The sequence below is a fragment of the Nansenia antarctica genome, assembly GCF_963989245.1.
Source record: "Nansenia antarctica genome assembly, chromosome: 8".
Lineage (NCBI taxonomy): Eukaryota > Metazoa > Chordata > Actinopteri > Argentiniformes > Microstomatidae > Nansenia > Nansenia antarctica.
The window spans coordinates 6,897,373-6,904,007 of NC_137678.1; positions in this window are offsets into that span (position 1 = coordinate 6,897,373).

A 6,635-nucleotide genomic window follows, 5' to 3' on the forward strand; every position below is an offset into this window, starting at 1 on the left:
AGGAAGAAAGGCATCGCCTCTCTAGGTACAGGAGAGACTCTGCTGTGTGTGTGTGTGTGTGTGTTTGCCGACGTCTACCTGAGGAAGAAAGGCATCTCCTCCCTTGGTACAGTAGGGACTCTGCTGTATGTGTGTGTGTGTGTGTGTGTGTGTGTGTGCATGCGCGTGCGTGCACTTGTGTGTGTGTGTTTGGTGTGTCAGGTGCATGGTCTTACTGTGTGTGTGATGTGTGTGATGTGTGTGTTAGTTGGGGCCTTAGGGATATTTTTGTGCAAATTTGTGCAAAAGCACCAGATTTGGCCCAGATGTAGCTCAGAGTTATGCTCTAATGATTTAGCCAGGGCGCCCGAGCCAACGACCATCGGGGTCGCCATGGCGGCCAAATCAATATGGCCGCCCTCCGAAAAAGGTTTCGGCTATAACTTTTGAACCAAATGAACTAGAAATGCAAGCCTGGTGTCTATTTTATGTTTTTTGACTATTAGAAACACATTAGAATGCTTATATTCATGATTGGGTGTGTCTGGACCCCTAATTTGCATAGTGCATTTTTTTTTTTCGTTTGGCTTTTGGGTCAGGTCGATTGGCAAATGTCAATGTCCTTGCTGTGACGTATTGCGTCGGTCTTGCAGGTGTGATGGGTGCCGCCAAATGCATTGTACTTCTGACATTGACATTCTCATATATATATATTAATATAATATATATTGATATAGATTCTGACTTAAGCTTTGAGCCTCACATCAAATCTATCACTAGAAATGCTTTTTATCATCTACGGAATATTGCAAAAGTTAGACATTTTCTCCGGCAAGCTGATGCAGAAGTGTTAATGCATGCTTTTGTTATTACACGTTTGGATTATTGTAACAGTCTCCTTTCTGGTCTTACGAAGAAAGCTATTGGCCAGCTACAATTAGTCCAAAATGCAGCAGCGAGAGTTTTAACCAAAACAAGCAGACGACCTCATATAACTCCTATTTTATTTTCTACACTGGCTTCCTGTTAAGTTCAGAATAGATTTCAAGATCCTTCTGCTTGTTTATAAAGCTCTCACTGGCATAGCACCAGAATATCTGAAAGACCTTTTGCTAGCATATCAGCCCAATAGAGCTCTCAGGTCTTCTGCTAGCATATCAGCCCAATAGAGCTCTCAGGTCTTTTGCTAGCATATCAGCCCAATAGAGCTCTCAGGCCTTCTGCTAGCATATCAGCCCAATAGAGCTCTCAGGTCTTCTGACGCTGGTTTTCTCTGTGTACCACATGTACAAAAGAAGAGATTTGGTGAGGCTGCATTCTCATTTTATGCACCCAAATTGTGGAATGCACTGCCAGTTTAGGGATGCAACCTCAGCAAATATGTTCAAGTCAAGACTAAAAACCCATCTTTTTAATATTGACTAAATAATTAAATTAAGATTATAAAAACCCATCCTTTTAATATTGCATTTAAGTTACAAAATAATTAAATTAAGATTATATAATGATTAAAGCACTTTGAGCTGCAACATTTGCAGGAAAAGCACTATACAGATATAGTTATTATTATTATTATTATTATTATTCTCGGTTGCAGGTTGGCATCTTCTGTATTAGCTGCACAGGGTTTGAGGAACTCTGGACCATGGAGGACGATATCATTGAACACTCGTAAGGGTTCAGCAACAGATGTTGTGAGACAGTCAAGGAGCCGTCAAATGTGTGGCCTCGTTGTAAGCAGTACTTGTGTAAAACCAAGGCGGCCCTCATCAACAGAATTGCCTCATCCTGAGCCAATTGTTCCTCTTAGCCACTTGTTCCTTGTTTGCGATGTAGGTTTCCCTCCCCTTCTGGTGTTCACTCTATTCAGGCAGATAGCTGAGGAGATGTTGCTTGAATGTTGTTGTGTGGGGTTCATAATCAGACACAAACACCTGTGTTCTTTCATAAGGTTCCTGTAGAGTTGCCGTAATAGGAGATTGTGAAGGAGGAACTGAATCCTCAACCAGAGCAACAATTTGTGCAATAGTTAGATGGTCAAAGGTTGTCCCCCACTCACTGGTAGATGCTTCCCCTTCTGACACCCTGGCCTGGCAGTGTCATGAGATGCTTGCCGTTTTGCTGCATATCGCAACATGAGATAACATTTGGCATGTAGTACACACCTGCTGCGTGCACATCGGAAGCTTGTGTAACTAATCTACCAAGAAGCTAAAATTTTTTACAGGATTCTGCCCAGCTTTTCAGATCGGAATCAACATTATCTGTTACTGCCTTGTGAAGGTCATCCATATCTCCCCCTCACATATGACACAATGAATGCCACAGGCTTTGGGTTGACATGATCGAAGCTTTTTAGGACTCACTACTAAGGAGGAGCCAACGTCATACTTTGGAGCCCTTTTGACACGACAACTACTACAGTAGCTTCTACAGAGTTTGTGATACATAGCATTGTGTGTTTTAAGCGTTGCTGCAATACCTGAACCGTCATTCAACTGATCAATTGTAACATTAACAGAAGAAGGAAGAACATTAGCAATAGCTAAGAAATCTTTTTTTCCCTTTCTAGTGATACAAGTCCTTCATTTTTGGGTCTTTGCAATGGTTCATCAGCATCTCATTGGCAGAGACAGCATAGGTCCCAATTAATGGTGCCGCTACTAGAGGTAGAGGTAGAGGCCATATTGTGATGACATAATACATGACTTACGTGAGATTGAGGAAATTGTAGCCTACATGTTGTCGTTGCAGGAAATAGTAGTTGTAGACAGAAGTAAAACAAGACAATACCTTATTTTCAGCATGTCTCCTATCAATTGAAATGATAAGAATGCATATGACAATGGGCTGTGTTTGTGTAAACAGAAGAAGGCATCAGTCATTGTTATCTTGATAGCTAGCTACTGTAGAATATTACAGGCTGGCTCCACTACCAGCGTTGCGTCACCTCGCCATCGGCGTTGCATTAACTTGACATTGTACCTGCTCCACCGTCATTTGTCGCATATAAAAATATCGATTTTTCCACCTCAGGTATCAGCCGTTCGTCATCCATTTCTGCAACAAGCTTCAAGCACCTGTGGTGATTCACAATTCGCAATAGCTGCGACCAGGCACGAGCTATAGAGTAGTTGGCTACGTGCATTTTCAATCTGGTATCTTCTCTACTAGTGGATTAACCGCTGTGGTGATTTAACTGATGATAAAAAGACATCAAGTAGACTACAAACAGAGCAAAACAAGAAAACAACACCAGAAAACAACCAATATACAATTATAACCAACAACCAATATACAATTGTAAATATACGTTCGCGTTCGCCATCAGAAATCAAACTTTGCCGAATTTTTACTTTGGACGCAGCCATCGGCCGCAACGCAACGTGGACGCAACGTAGGCAGTGGAGCACCTTTCATTGATTACAAAAGCAACGTAGGCAGTGGAGCACCTTTCATTGATTACAAAAGCAACGTTCCCTGGCTGACAGCAATTCCAGACGCAACGCAGACGCAACGCTCGATGGCCATAGTGGAGCCTGGGCGTTAGCTAGCCAGCTAACTAGCTAGCTAATGTTGTGAGGTGCAGAGAGCGGGATCCTGGAATTATTGTAAGGTTATGAAAATGACTGATGATGAATGATGAATTATAACTTACGTGAGGAAGAAAATTGTAGTTGTACACGTTACTGTCCATCTTTATGACTTGCACACAAGCATGAAGTCACACTACTGTAAACAGCTCTTTAAAATTCAAATTCAAATTGTAACTGTCTTTAAGTTCACGAGGTCTGGCCCTCCCACATGCTCCCCAACATTCAAAATGGGCCAATATTGGATTTTTTTTTTAAAGTTATGGTAAAACTCATTTTCGGGGAGCCGCCATCTTGGAAATATGCAAATTAGGGGTCCAGACACACCCAATTATAAATATAAGCATTCCAATGTGTTTCTAATGGCCAATAAAACATAAATAAGACACCAAGTTTTTATTTGAAGCTAATTTGGTTCAAAAGTTATAGCCAAAACCTTTTTCGGAGGGCGCCCATATTGATGTGGCCGCCATGGCGACCCCGGTGGTCGTTGGCTCGGGCACCCTGGCTAAATCATTAGAGCATAACTCTGAGCTACATCTGGGCCAAATCTGGTGCTTTTGCACAAATTTGCACGAACATAGCCTCATATAGCCCTAAGGCCCCCAACTATGTGTGTATGTGTATGTGTATGTGTACGTGTACGTGTACGTGTGTGTGTGTGTGTGTGTGTGTGTCAGGTGTGAGGGCCCATGCTGACATCCTGAGGCTGGTCGCCACCCTGCTGGTCCTTTAGCTGCTGAGGGTGAGGAGGCTGGCGGAGGGCGAGCTGCTGCTCACGCTGTTCCGCCTGGCCCCCGCGCCTCCGCCCAGGTACGACACTACACACACCTAGAACCCTGGCTCCTCTCTGCCTCTAGAACCCTGGCACCTCTCTACCTCTAGAACCCTGGCTCATCTCTACCTCTAGAACCCTGGCACCTCTCTACCTCTAGAACCCTGGCTCCTCTCTACCTCTAGAACCCTGGCTGTCTCTCTACCTCTAGAACCCTGGCTGTCTCTCTACCTCTAGAACCCTGGCACCTCTACCTCTAGAACCCTGGCTCCTCTACCTCTAGAACCCTGGCACCTCTCTACCTCTAGAACCCTGGCTCATCTCTACCTCTAGAACCCTGCCTCCTCTCTACCTCTAGAACCCTGGCTCATCTCTACCTCTAGAACCCTGGCTCCTCTCTACCTCTAGAACCCTGGCTCCTCTCTGCCTCTAGAACCCTGGCTCCTCTACCTCTAGAACCCTGCCTCCTCTACCTCTAGAACCCTGGGCTGCATTAGTAAATTTGCTCTGGAAATCTGATCAGCACTCATGGAATGCCTCTTGTCCAATCAAATTACGTGGTCCCTTTATGCTGTTGAACCCAGTGTCTCAGAGCGGATATATGAACACAGCCCTAGACATTGAAACCATAGTGTATGTTTGTTGGTATGATGTCAATATGACTATCAACATGTGTGTGTGTCTGTGTGTCTGTGTCTGTGTCTGTGTGCGTGTGGGTGCGGGTGCGTGTGCGTCTGTGTCTGTGTGCGTCTGCGTGCGTGCGTGTGTGTGTGTGTCTGTGTCTGTGTCTGCGTCTGCGTGTGCGTGTGCGTGCGCATCTGTGTCTGTGTCTGTGTCTGCGTCTGCGTGTGCGTGTGCGTGCATGTGCGTGTGTGTGTGTGTGTGCGTCTGCGTCTGTGTGCGTCTGCGTGTGTGTGTGTCCCCAGGTCAGAGTGCTGGCTGGCGGTGAGGCGGGCGGTGGACTGGGCCTCCTGGGCGGACCGTCAGTACCCGTGTGTTGCAGCAGGCTGGAGTTCGGCCGGGACTGGGAGTCCTCCACCCGCCAGCTCCTGGGAGTCGACCCCCCCACAGCCCCCTCTGCCACCTGGTCAACCCCCTCTCCCACCTCAGGGTCCGGGGGAGGCTGGGGGCCCTACTGGGACCCTTCCCCAATAAGGGATGTTGTAGTAGGGGTGTAGGAGAGGTGTAGCGGTAGAGGTGGAGGAAGGGTGGAGGATTGGTGGAGGAGGATGAATGAATGAATGAATGGTCTTTATTGTCATTGCTACAGTACAGGTACCAAACAACGAAATTTAGGAGGGGTGGCTCCCCTGGTGTTAGGAAAGAAAAAAAAACTTAAAAAAACTTTAAAAAAAAAAACACAAGAAGGGAAGGAGCTGGTTTACATAAATAAAGGCTATGTACACTATCCACTATACTATACTGTACAGATAGACGACTAGGGTTGTCATATTGCACAATAGTGTTATTGCACATTTATTTAAAGTGTCGCAGTTTGCAGGCTTGAAATGTACATATTTGTGCCTCAGCACTACACCTGATTTTTTCAGTCCAGCAGCTGCCATCAATCCGTCCAGACTGTCCAGGGCCCAGAACCTAGGTCTTTGCTGTGTTCAGGGCCTGGACGGCCCTGTGGTAGAAGCTGTTCTTCAGTCTGTTTGTCCTTGCGGCCATGGTCCTGAACCGCCTTTTCGAGGGCAGCCGGGTAAAGTGTTCGTACCCAGGGTGGGTTGGGTCCCTGGAGATCTTGGAGGCCTTCCTGAGACAGCGTGTGTTGTACAGCTCTTCCAGAGAGGGGAGGGGGGCGCCGGTGATCTTCTGGGCTGTTCTCACGACTCTCTGTAGCGCATTTCTCTCCGCGGTTGTGCAGCTGGAGAACCAGTTGCAGATGCCGTAGGTGAGGATGCTCTCCACTGCGCCGCGGTAGAAGGTCACCAGTATCTCCTGCTTGCTGTGTTCCTTCCTGAGGACTCTCAGGATGTATAGCCGCTGTTGTGCCTTCTTGATGGTGGCTTTTGTGTTGTCCTTCCAGGTCAGGTCATCCCGCATGTGCATCCCCAGGAATCGGAGGGTTGAGACCCTCTCCACGCTCTCTCCGTCGATGAGCAGGGCTGGATCTCGGACTTTTTCCTCCTGAAGTCTACGATGATTTCCTGGGTCTTTGACTTGTTCAGCAGCAGGTTGTTAACCTTGCACAGCTTGCTCAGTTGCTCTACCTCATCCCTGTACGCCGCCTCGTCCCCCCCCGAGATGCATCCCACCACGGTGGTGTCGTCTGCAAACTTTAC